This window comes from Rhinatrema bivittatum, chromosome 2 (genome assembly GCF_901001135.1).
Source record: "Rhinatrema bivittatum chromosome 2, aRhiBiv1.1, whole genome shotgun sequence".
In the NCBI taxonomy this organism is placed as follows: Eukaryota; Metazoa; Chordata; class Amphibia; order Gymnophiona; family Rhinatrematidae; genus Rhinatrema; species Rhinatrema bivittatum.
The window spans coordinates 822,983,517-822,995,703 of NC_042616.1; the positions used below are offsets into that span (position 1 = coordinate 822,983,517).

Below are 12,187 nucleotides of genomic sequence, written 5' to 3' on the forward strand. Positions count from 1 at the left end.
GGGGCTGTGACTGGCACAGGGGCTTATATATGGCTCCGCCCACAAGTTTTAATCTGTCTCCATCTACTGGTGCGGAGTCACAACCCAGGTGTCCTGGACTGATCCTGGTACGTACAGGGAAAGCCTCCATAATTGTAACTTCACCTAATGTAGAATCCCAGAGCCAGGACAGGACGTGCACTATCACTATAGACAGAGTACAGTGTTATACTACTCACAGCAGCACAGCCCCAGAGCCAGGATGGAGCAGGCACTAAAGCCTCCATAATTGTAACTTCACCTAATGTAGAATCCCAGAGCCAGGACAGGACGTGCACTATCACTATAGACAGAGTATAGTGTTATACTACTCACAGCAGCACAGCCCCAGAGCCAGGACAGGACGTGCACTATCACTATAGACAGAGTACAGTGTTATATACTACTCACAGCAGCACAGCCGCAGAGCCAGGACAGGACGTGCACTATCACTATAGACAGAGTACAGTGTTATACTACTCACAGCAGCAAAGCCCCAGAGCCAGGACAGGACGTGCACTATCACTATAGACAGAGTACAGTGTTATACTACTCACAGCAGCACAGCCCCAGAGCCAGGATGGAGCAGGCACTAAAGCCTCCATAATTGTAACTTCACCTAATGTAGAATCCCACAGCCAGGACAGGACGTGCACTATCACTATAGACAGAGTATAGTGTTATATACTACTCACAGCAGCACAGCCCCAGAGCCAGGATGGAGCAGGCACTAAAGCCTCCATAATTGTAACTTCACCTAATGTAGAATCCCACAGCCAGGACAGGACGTGCACTATCACTATAGACAGAGTATAGTGTTATATACTACTCACAGCAGCACAGCCCCAGAGCCAGGATGGAGCAGGCACTAAAGCCTCCATAATTGTAATCCCAGAGCCAGGACAGGACGGGCACTATCACTATAGACAGAGTACAGTGTTATATACTACTCACAGCAGCACAGCCCCAGAGCCAGGATGGAGCAGGCACTAAAGCCTCCATAATTGTAACTTCACCTAATGTAGAATCCCAGAGCCAGGACAGGACGTGCACTATCACTATAGACAGAGTACAGTGTTATACTACTCACAGCAGCACAGCCCCAGAGCCAGGACAGGACGGGCACTATCACTATAGACAGAGTACAGTGTTATACTACTCACAGCAGCACAGCCCCAGAGCCAGGACAGGACGTGCACTATCACTATAGACAGAGTACAGTGTTATACTACTCACAGCAGCACAGCCCCAGAGCCAGGACAGGACGTGCACTATCACTATAGACAGAGTACAGTGTTATACTACTCACAGCAGCACAGCCCCAGAGCCAGGACAGGACGTGCACTATCACTATAGACAGAGTACAGTGTTATACTACTCACAGCAGCACAGCCCCAGAGCCAGGACAGGACGTGCACTATCACTATAGACAGAGTACAGTGTTATACTACTCACAGCAGCACAGCCCCAGAGCCAGGACAGGACGTGCACTATCACTATAGACAGAGTATAGTGTTATACTACTCACAGCAGCACAGCCCCAGAGCCAGGACAGGACGTGCACTATCACTATAGACAGAGTACAGTGTTATACTACTCACAGCAGCACAGCCCCAGAGCCAGGACAGGACGTGCACTATCACTATAGACAGAGTACAGTGTTATACTACTCACAGCAGCACAGCCGCAGAGCTAGGACAGGACGTGCACTATCACTATAGACAGAGTACAGTGTTATACTACTCACAGTAGCACAGCCCCAGAGCCAGGACAGGACGTGCACTATCACTATAGACAGAGTACAGTGTTATACTACTCACAGCAGCACAACCCCAGAGCCAGGACAGGACGTGCACTATCACTATAGACAGAGTATAGTGTTATACTACTCACAGCAGCACAGCCGCAGAGCCAGGACAGGACGGGCACTATCACTATAGACAGAGTATAGTGTTATACTACTCACAGCAGCACAACCCCAGAGCCAGGACAGGACGGGCACTATCACTATAGACAGAGTATAGTGTTATACTACTCACAGCAGCACAGCCCCAGAGCCAGGATGGAGCAGGCACTAAAGCCTCCATAATTGTAATCCCAGAGCCAGGACAGGACGGGCACTGTATCACCCAAGTTGCTTACCTGTAACAAATGCTTTTGTGGACAACAGGATAATCAGCAATGCATGTGCGTGACATCATCCCAAGGTGCTACGGCAGGGAATTTGTATAAGTATCTGGAAAACCCCAGACAGCTTTTCTGGGCATGAACTGGCACACAGGCCCCCTTAATCTAATACATGAGGTTAGCAGAGAAGCCAGCTCCAGAAGGGGAAACAGGAGGATATATCTATGGCTGATCACCTGCTGTCCATGGAAAATACCTGCTACAGGTAAGCAACTTGATTTTCTGCAAAGTACAAGCAGAATGATAAGCCAGATAAGTGCGGCTCCTTTTCTACCAACGAAGAGGGAAAACATAATGAATAAGTAGCCAAAGGCTGGTACTAGACATGTTTGTAGGACAAAGCCCCTTTCTAGTTCTTTTTTATTGTAAATAGAAATAATAGAATGGGACCTGAGGGGAGGGAGTTGGACTTTGGAGAAGAGACTGGGCAGACCTATTGTTATATCAGGAATCGGTATCTGAATAATAGTGAAATGTGACTGCGGGGAGAGAAGTCCCTGTCCTCAGCCGACCCCAAACTGGAGCACTGATACAGGCCATGACATGACGACCTGCAGTCGGCAAAAGGAGACGCAAGCTGCTAGCAAGATTGACTTACAGAGATTCAAGGCTTCTTGGGGGTCAAGAGAAGGAAAGAGCTTTGCTTTACTCCAAATAAAAGGCAACTGCTATCTTGAACTCTAGACCAGTGGTTCTCAACCTTTTTCCCATCCTGACACACCTGACAGACCATGCTCACATGTGTCACACACTGCTCATTACAATTCACGGCGGAAATAAAAGTAAAGGCCCAGTATTATTTTTATTGTTCAGAATGACACAAGGAAAAGATACGTATTCTGTCTGAACAGAAATTGCATAAATAGTAAACATCCCACACCAAAATAGCACCAATTTCCAGCACTCAAACAGTAACCACCTTACCTAAGAAAAGGCAACACTGAAATATTACACCAGGCCTTAAGACACCAATACATCTCCTATTAGGAAAACAGACCAAGCCAGGCTGCTATAGAGCCCTACTCAGAAACTACACCCCAGCAGAAAACCTCACCTGAATCACGTGCTGTCCCTCACCTAACATAGAATAAAGAGACCAAAACGCATAACTAGAAGCATGCAGACAAAAACTGAATTGGAAACTGCAACAAGCCAGAGTCTCTGTATGCAGTGCAACAAAGGAAAAAAGAAACATCACCAGTCCTTATAAAACAAATCAAGAAATATAAAATCAGTAGCAGTAAAACCTTACTAACAAAAAGAACAGATTATTTCAAAACAGCAGATGAATGGAATATCCAATAATTAAAAATTCATAAAAAATTTCTAGATATCAATAAAATATTTCAAAATAGCAGACACAAAGACCCAGTAATGAAAAATAAGGATACAAATTTTTTTTTTCCTCTGCATACCTGGAAACATTTGATATCCAGGTGTCCTGAGATTGTTCTGAATTAGCAGGAGGTGGGGTGGTTTGCTTGGAACTTTCTCCTCTCTCTCAGTCACATACCAGCACTCTCTCTCACACTGGCTCTCAATTACATACCTATACACACATGCTCTCAGTACTCACAAATACACATGCTTTTTCTCTCACTTATATAGGCTCTTAATTACACATTTACACACATGCTGTCTATCTTTTCACGCTTACACACACCACACAGGCTTTCAATCACACACATGCATGCTGTCTTTTTCTCTCAAACACAGACTCTCACTCAACATGCTTACAAACATGCTCTCTCTCATTTACACACAGGCTCTCAATCACATAATCACATGCTCCCTCACCTAAACCAGCTCTCAATCACACACAGACACACATGGTCTCTCTCTTACTTATACACATAGGCTCTTAATCATACATACACATGATCTCAATCATACACACACAACTCTTTCACACACACAGGCTTTCAATCACACACATGCATGCTGTCTTTTTCTCTCAAACACAGACTCTCACTCAACATGCTTACAACATGTCCTCTCTTTCTCTCATTTACACACAGGCTCTCAATCACATAATCACATGCTCCCTCACCTAAACCAGCTCTCAATCACACACAGACACACATGGTCTCTCTCTTACTTATACACATAGGCTCTTAATCATACATACACATGATCTCAATCATACACACACACTCTTTCACACACTCAGGCTTTCAATCACACACATGCATGCTGTCTTTTTCTCTCACACACAGACTCTCATTCACATGCTTACAAACATGTCCTCTCTCTCATTTACACACAGGCTCTCAATCACATACTCACATGCTCCCTCACCTAAACCAGCTCTCAATCACACACAGACACACATGCTCTCTCCCTTACTTATACACATAGGCTCTTAATCATACATACACATGATCTCAATCATACACACATACTCTTTCACACAAACAGGTTTTCAATCACAAACTTACACATACAGGTTCCCAATGGTAAACTTACATTCATGCTCTCTCTCTCTCACAGGCAGGCTCTGAATCACAGACATACTCTCTTTCACATATACAGGCTCTCAATCACACACAGGATCTCAAACACACATGCTTGCTTGCTCATTCACTCTCTCCCTCCCTCCCTCCCTCCCCGGAACTAGCGGCAGCAGCAGCCTCCTCCCAACCCTAACCTCCTTCATTTTCAGCCCTCGCGCGGAGAAAGGAATCCCATCGGCCGCGGGGGTTGACGTTCTTCATTTTTCTCTGAGCCGCGCAGCTCATTCCTCAGGCCGCGCCTCTCTTGTCTTCTTTGGGGCGATGCTGACTGCATCGGCATGGTCTCTTCTTCCCGTGCACGCACCCGCTGCTCACCACTTCCTCTTCCATGCCGCAGGGGCGGGAAGAAGAGACCATGCCGACGCCGTTGACTCCAGCGGTCTTGCCGCGTTCCGCATGGGATGACAGCATTTTAAGTCTGGGCGGAGGGGGGACCGGGGAGCAGCTGGGTCAGCGGGGGACAGGGAAGTGTGGCGACACCACCGGTTGAGAACCACTGCTCTAGACAATACAAGGCTTGTTTGCCTTTGTGGATAAATATTTCTGGGCTTATTACTACTTCAGTATTTTTAGTAATCCGGTCAAAAGAATGTCTTTAGGCTCAGCTGAGTATTGGCCAATAGGGAGCTCATTTGTTGTCTGCTTAAATTGTAACTCTGCTCATTTTTGCCCTTTGTCACGTATGCAGCTTGTGCACGATTTCTTGTCACCTGCCTTGAACAGTTAGAAGAAGCAGGATACATTGTAAATGCTTTTAATTAAATCTGTGTCCTGGGAAAGAATGTTGGCAGGAGAAGGGACAAGTTACAGTGAAAATCCAACATGATCTTGGACAGGAACGTGGGACAGGTGCATAGCACAGAGAAATGTCAGGCCAGGAAAAGACTATGGGGCCATTCTAGTCTAACGATTCCTATCACTGTCTCAGGGATCCCCTCCGATTCTGTCCTTCTCTTTACCTCTTCCATGTATCAACCACCCTTTCTGTAAAGAAATATTTTCTTATTATTATACTTAATAATTTTCTTTGATTACTCCCAAGCCTACCCCCTTTCACCCTCATCCTATGACCCCTCATTCTAGAGCCTCCTCTCCATTGAAAAAGGCTCACCCCCCTGTGCATGGAAACCTTTGAGATATTTAAGTGTCTCTATCATACCTCCCCTCTCTTGCCTTTCCTCTAGGGTGTACATGTTTAGGTCTTTAAGTCTGTCCACATACGCTAGAGCAAAGACCACTGCCCATTTCAGCAGCCTCCCTCTGGAGCGACTCCATCCTGTTTCTATCCTTCTGAAGGTGGGGTCTCCAGAACTGTACTCAGTATCCCAAGTGAGGTCGCACCAGGGACCTATACAGGGGCAGTGTCACCTCCCTTTTTCTGCTGACCAGTCCTCTCCCTGTGCACCCAAGCAGCTTTCTGGCTTTTACCATCACTTTATCCACCTGTTTGTCCATCTTAAGATCATCAAATACAATCACCTGCAGATACTTCTCTTCTGTCGTGCTTTGAAGAATTTCATCCCTGCATCAGGTGTTTCTTAATCTTTCCCTCCTCCCAACCCCAATACCCCAAGGAATTATCCCTTTAATACAATCTTTGTACTAGTTTGTAGGATATTCAATTTGGAATTTAACAATACCTTACACCTTACTTAAATTTAATATTTATGGCCGGAATGTAGGATAGCAAAAAACATCAGATTGATTGAATTAGGTGTATTACAGCATCATGTGCCTCACTAAATGCATCAACCTTTATTCCAAAAATGCTGACTGCCAACATGTCAGTCTGGGGACGCCGGAGGGAGATGGCAAGAAGACGCCGCGGCAGCCAACCGTCCATCAGGCCCAGAGGGAGTCGCCACAGAGGTAAAGAGGGTGGAGTGAGGGCATCGAGAAGCGATGGATGCAACAGCGCCCTACCAACCCAGCCGGGCTGGTCGCGGACCATGCTGGGACGGATCAAGGTGAAATCCTGGAAGACATCTGGACAGGACGAACATCAGGACATGAAGACTGGACCAAGGAACATCAGGGACTAGGACAATGGAGGCATCAGGATGGATGAGGCATCAGCAGAGACCGGAACAGACAACGAGGGATCCCACGAAGGACATGAAGAAGCCAAGCAGGAACGAAGAATACAGGAAGTCCTAGAGAAGACCAGCTCCTTGCAAATGCAAAGACTGAATGGCAACTGAGCCCTTAAGTAGGGCTAGAGAGGCGATTCCAGTGATGAGGTCATCGGGTGGAGCCAGGAAGGCCTCTCCTTCACTGGCCCTTTAAATAACAGAAGGAGTCGCGGCCCCGCGCCTAAGGAAGCAGGAAGAGGAAGAGGTGCAGGACCCTAGACAGCGGCCATGCTGCTGCTGAAGCGAGGAGGAGCTGGAGCAGGCCTCGACCAGGCCCGACATGGGAGTGGTGGCGTCCGAGCTGCGAAGGAGGAACGAGAGTGGGGAGGAAGCATGGAAGAAGAATCGGTGGTGAGGTGAGGGAGCGGCGTCGGGGAACTGGCAGGCAGAGGTAAGAGACCTCCCATGGCTTCGGCTGCAGGAGGAATTGCAACAGTAGTTAAATCACGGATTGTGATAAATTGCAGGAAGACCTTGTGAGACTGGAAAATTTGGCATCAAAATGGCAGATGAAATTTAGTGTGGATAAGTGCAAGGTGATGCATATAGGGAAAAATAACCCATGCTATAGTTACACAATGTTGGGTTCCATATTAGGTGCTACAACCCAAGAAAGAGATCTAGGCATCATAGTGGATAACACATTGAAATCGTCGGCTCAGTGTGCTGCGGCAGCCAAAAAAACAAACAGAATGTTGGGAATTATTAGAAAAGGAATGATGAATAAAACGGAAAATGTCATAATGCCTCTGTATCGCTCCATGGTGAGACCGCACCTTGAATACTGTGTACACTTCTGGTCGCTGCATCTCAAAAAAGATATAATTGCGATGGAGAAGGTACAGAGAAGGGCAACCAAAATGATAAGGGGAATGGAACAGCTCCCCTATGAGGAAAGACAAAAACAGTAAACGAATTTAAAAAGGCATGGGGGGAAATACTGTGGATCCCTAAAGGCTAGAACTGGGCATTAAGGAGGAGGGGTAACCTGCAGGGAGTGGCAGCTGCAACCCCTAGCAAAAGCCATGGGGATTACTACCCTTAGCCAATTAACTGACCTGATCCTGATGCAACTACAACATCGCTCTCCACTTCAACAGTGGGAGAGGGGAATTGGATTCAGACAGCAACCAATGCTGGGCCCGACTTTTATGGTCCCGGGAACTGATACGCAGACATTAGGGAAAAGCACAGGACTGCTTCTATGGCCAAGTCCAAACGCAAAGCAGGTTCAAGCAGCATTGTCTGAATCACCAGGACGGCTCCTCTCCCTGTAAAAATGTTGCTAGCAGTAATTTTGTTATGGGTGTGACAGCTGCTGGGTGTGGATTGTAAATATTACTGCCTTTAACATAAGGCTTGGGGGTAACCTGCACGGAGCGGCAGCTACTCCCATAAGAAGTTCGCTGGGCAGACTGGATGGACCATTGGGTCCTTTTCTGCCCTCGTTACTATGTAGCAATTTTCAAGGCAAATTTATGTGCTTAGAGGTTTGAAAAGCTGCATGCACAAAAAAGATTACATGCATGAGTAAACAGTGCGTAGGACAGGGAAGGCGAGTAAAAAAAGGTGGAGCAGGGTAGGGCGGGGTCAACATGGACACAAGTAAGTTGCTATTTTAAAATCTGCCACAGTGATGTGCATCGGTCTTTTTCTTGTGTATATTTACTTCTGCTCACTAAGCATCTTGAAAGTGAAAAAATGACTGGGTGAGGGGTCTGGGTGAGATGGGGAGAGTTCAGGCTGAAGATCCAGGAGATCCTTCACAAAGCGCAGATAGGCAGGACAAATTGGTGAACTATTAGGTAAAACTGGCGCGTATATTACACAATTGGGGAAGCTTGCTTGTAAAAACTGATATTTGCTAGGAACACTACGCGAGTTAAATCTTCTTGTGTAAATAATTAAAATAGGGAAAACAAATATGTGAGTAGAGCTGAATTGCGCCACTTATCTGGATACATTTTGACTTCTCTGGATAAGTGGTGGCTTTGCTGCCACTTAGTCGGATAAATTTGAAAAAGTGCCACTTATCTGGCTAAGTAAGATAGGCAGATTGTCATGGTCAGGCTGCCTGGAGTCAGAGTGCACTTTGCAGAAGCAGCAAGGCCTGCAGCACAGGGCTGGAGCTGGTTTTCTATCTATCTAATCCCCGCCGTAGGTTACGCCCTTGTGTTGTCTTCTGTGGAACATCATGGTACGGACTGGACACTGAGGACAGACTGGGAGCTGGGATCAGGCATAAACTGGAGGAAGCCGAGGGCAGGCACAGGCTGAAAGCTGGAGACAGATACTGACCGAGGACTGGAAGCAGGTACTGGCTGGGAGCACAGACTGGACCAGAGACAAGGGCAAGGACTGGGAAACTGACAAGAGACTGGGTAGGGCAGCACAAGACAGAATAGGGGCAGGACTGAAAAAGATAGAACAGGCAACAGAAATAAGGCCGACTAAAAGAACCCAGTAGGCCTGGGGGCCACAGAGCAAGGCGAGGAGTCCCAAAAGGCCACAAGGCAAAGCAAGAGGCTCGGAGGCCACAGGGGTAGGCAAGGCAGAAAGCCCGAAGCCCATGAGGTACGACAAGGCCTAGGTAGGCCACAAGGTAAGAAAGAATAACAAGATAGAGGTGGCCAGGTCAGAGAACTAGGGTGACTCAATGAAGAGGCACCGAGGCACTGAGCAGGCTAGGTTAAGTAAGGCTGAGGCTTGAGCGAGGTAGGATCAGTGAAGAGGTAACTGGCAATGTAATGAATGAGCTCACTGAGGTGGAGGAAAGACTACAAAGTAGACTGAGCCTTAGCAAGGTAGTGAGCGAAGCTCGCTGGAGGCCTCTACTGGTGGGGAAGTGTTATAGCAGGTAAAACCAGAGCATGGTGAGGTTGCACAGCAGGCAAAACCGTGACATGTTTAAGTGTTGACACGGTACTTATCTGGCTACGTTTAACGTTACATGCCCTGTCTCTTTTAGATACGTGAATATGTTGTTGGGTAAAGTTGCCCATATTTTATATCTTACAATGTGCAAGTGCACGCACGATATAAAATATATATGTGTGTTTGCGCACATCCACATATCTGCATATGAGGGCATGCGCCTGCTTGTTTTAAAGTTACTCTCCCTAAGTGCACTTACACATGTAATACACATGGGCAATTCAATGACATACATTGTAGCAATTTTCAAAAGCCCACTTAAATGAATAACATTTATTTACACATGTAAATCCCAGTTTTAGGTATGTAAGTCCTTTTGAAAATTACCCCTTAGAATATTTAAATGATTGCGGGTATACCACATTTAGAATATTTAAATTGCTTATCTATGATTGAAAGTGTTAATTCATTCGAACATTTAAATGGTTTCTCTTTGACTGAAGGAATACTACATTCAGATGTTTTTGATTGGAAAATATCACATTCACGACATTTAAATGGTTTCTTTTTGATTGAAGTGATTGAAGAGCATCTGGCTGGTTTTTTTTCTGGCTTAAAGTGTCACAAAGCAGAATATTAATATATTATAAAAGTTTGCCTAAGGTGAGAATTGTGCTTTCTCTCAGTGCTTTCTGCAAAGTAGCACATGAAGGGTCACATAAATGAGAACACCCCTTTGGTACTGGGCCTACATGTGGTGTGGCCTTTATGGGCTGGCTCTCTCCGGTGATATCAATCGGGGTGGAGCTAGAAGAGCTCCGATCTCAGCCTAAAGGGCCTCTTCTCCCTGTTCCTGCTGCTGCTGTGGCTGCGCTGGGATTTTTCAGCCCTTATGGTCCTAGGATATCAGTGGGAGCAGAGCTAGAGATGCCTCCTTCATGGCCTGAGGGTCATCATTGGCTGGTTGCAGGGGGGTGGGGAAAGATCCCTGGAGAGGCTTGTGGGGTTTCCCTCCTCTTCTCCTTGTTCTTGCTGCTGTTGTGGCTGTACTGTGATTCTTCAATCCATATGGGCCAGTGGGGAAAGAGGTGTCATGAACTTACCCTGGTAGAATTAGATGTTTGGCTGAATGCATGTAAGTGGATTTTCAATCTACAAGCATTAGCTCTCTCTTTACTCAAGTAGACCCTGACTAATAGGTGAATTTTCAAAAATTGCATGCATAAAAAAAGCACACAGGGAAAACAGCATATTCGTGAGCATGTGCTACTTTAGAAACCTCAACCCACACATATAAATCAGGGTCCACAAGGAAATTTGCATATGGAAAAAAGGAGTGTTCCAGGGAGGGGCCAACATTTATGAGAGCAAGTTGCTATTTTAAAAGCAATTTACACTTATAAATTTGGCACCTGATTTGTGAATTCCTTCTCAATATCTGGAGTAAGTGATCATTAACATCTTAAAATTGAAAAAATAACAAATTGAGGGTCCGGGTGAAAAGGGAGGACTTCAGACTGAAGAGCCAGGAGGGTCTTCATGAATTGCAGATGGGCTGGTAGACTAATTGGTAAAACTGGTTAGTTCATTGCTGTGTGATAAAAAAAAAATGCCCCTGACTAATAATTGCAGATCCCTTTAAAATGTGAAGTAAAAATGCACAGGTATATCATCTGCACCCACTATTCTACTAAATTATGTTTTATTTGGCTAAGTAGCTCCTTTGCCACTACATAGATGGACAAATTGGAACTTATCCAGTTAAGTGCAACTGCTTATCCAGATAATCCCAAACTTGTGCGGCCAGCATGTTTGCGTGCCTATGGACACAGAGCCATATACATGCATACATACATGGACACCCATGAGCAGTTTTGAACGTTGGCCTCTGCATGCTAAAAAATGTACCTTAAGGTGGCCGTACAGAAATACTGGAAGGCTAAAATTAAGAATGGCCAGTGGAATGTTTGCTTTTGAGCGAGGAAAAGGAACAGTCAGCCAAATGGATCGGTAGCAGTACTGTGTGCAATGTCCCGGGCCAAATCCATGTCTATCACAGTCAGTAACAACTTAGTTGTTGTTCCAATCCTGATAATAAGATACATCAACGCCTACTCACTAGCAAATAGTCCATCAAAAGACCCTCAAACCAAGCTTAAAATATAAAATATTACAATAAGATAATTTTCAGTTTCTCCAACCTCTATTATGTACTAAGTTATTTTACCCATGTTATTTTACCCATGTACTAAGTTATTTTACCCATGTAATCTGTTCCAAGTTTAATACCCTGTTCTATGTAACTTGCATTCCTCGTGCTTGTCATTTTCAGTTACAATGTAAACTGAGATGATATGCAAATTCTGCATGAATCCCGGTATATAAAAATGTTAAATAAATAAAATAAAATAAATAAATAAACTTAGTCAAAACTCTATAGCTCGGATATTGTACGACTTATCT

The 12,187-nt window shown here is 45.4% G+C and overlaps 1 protein-coding gene across 1 annotated transcript in view; it reads right to left on the reverse strand.

The window, feature by feature from the left end:
* Positions 1–12,187, reverse strand: part of WDR97 (WD repeat domain 97) — a 378,285-nt gene that overhangs the window by 149,984 nt on the left and 216,114 nt on the right. The window lies entirely within an intron of this gene.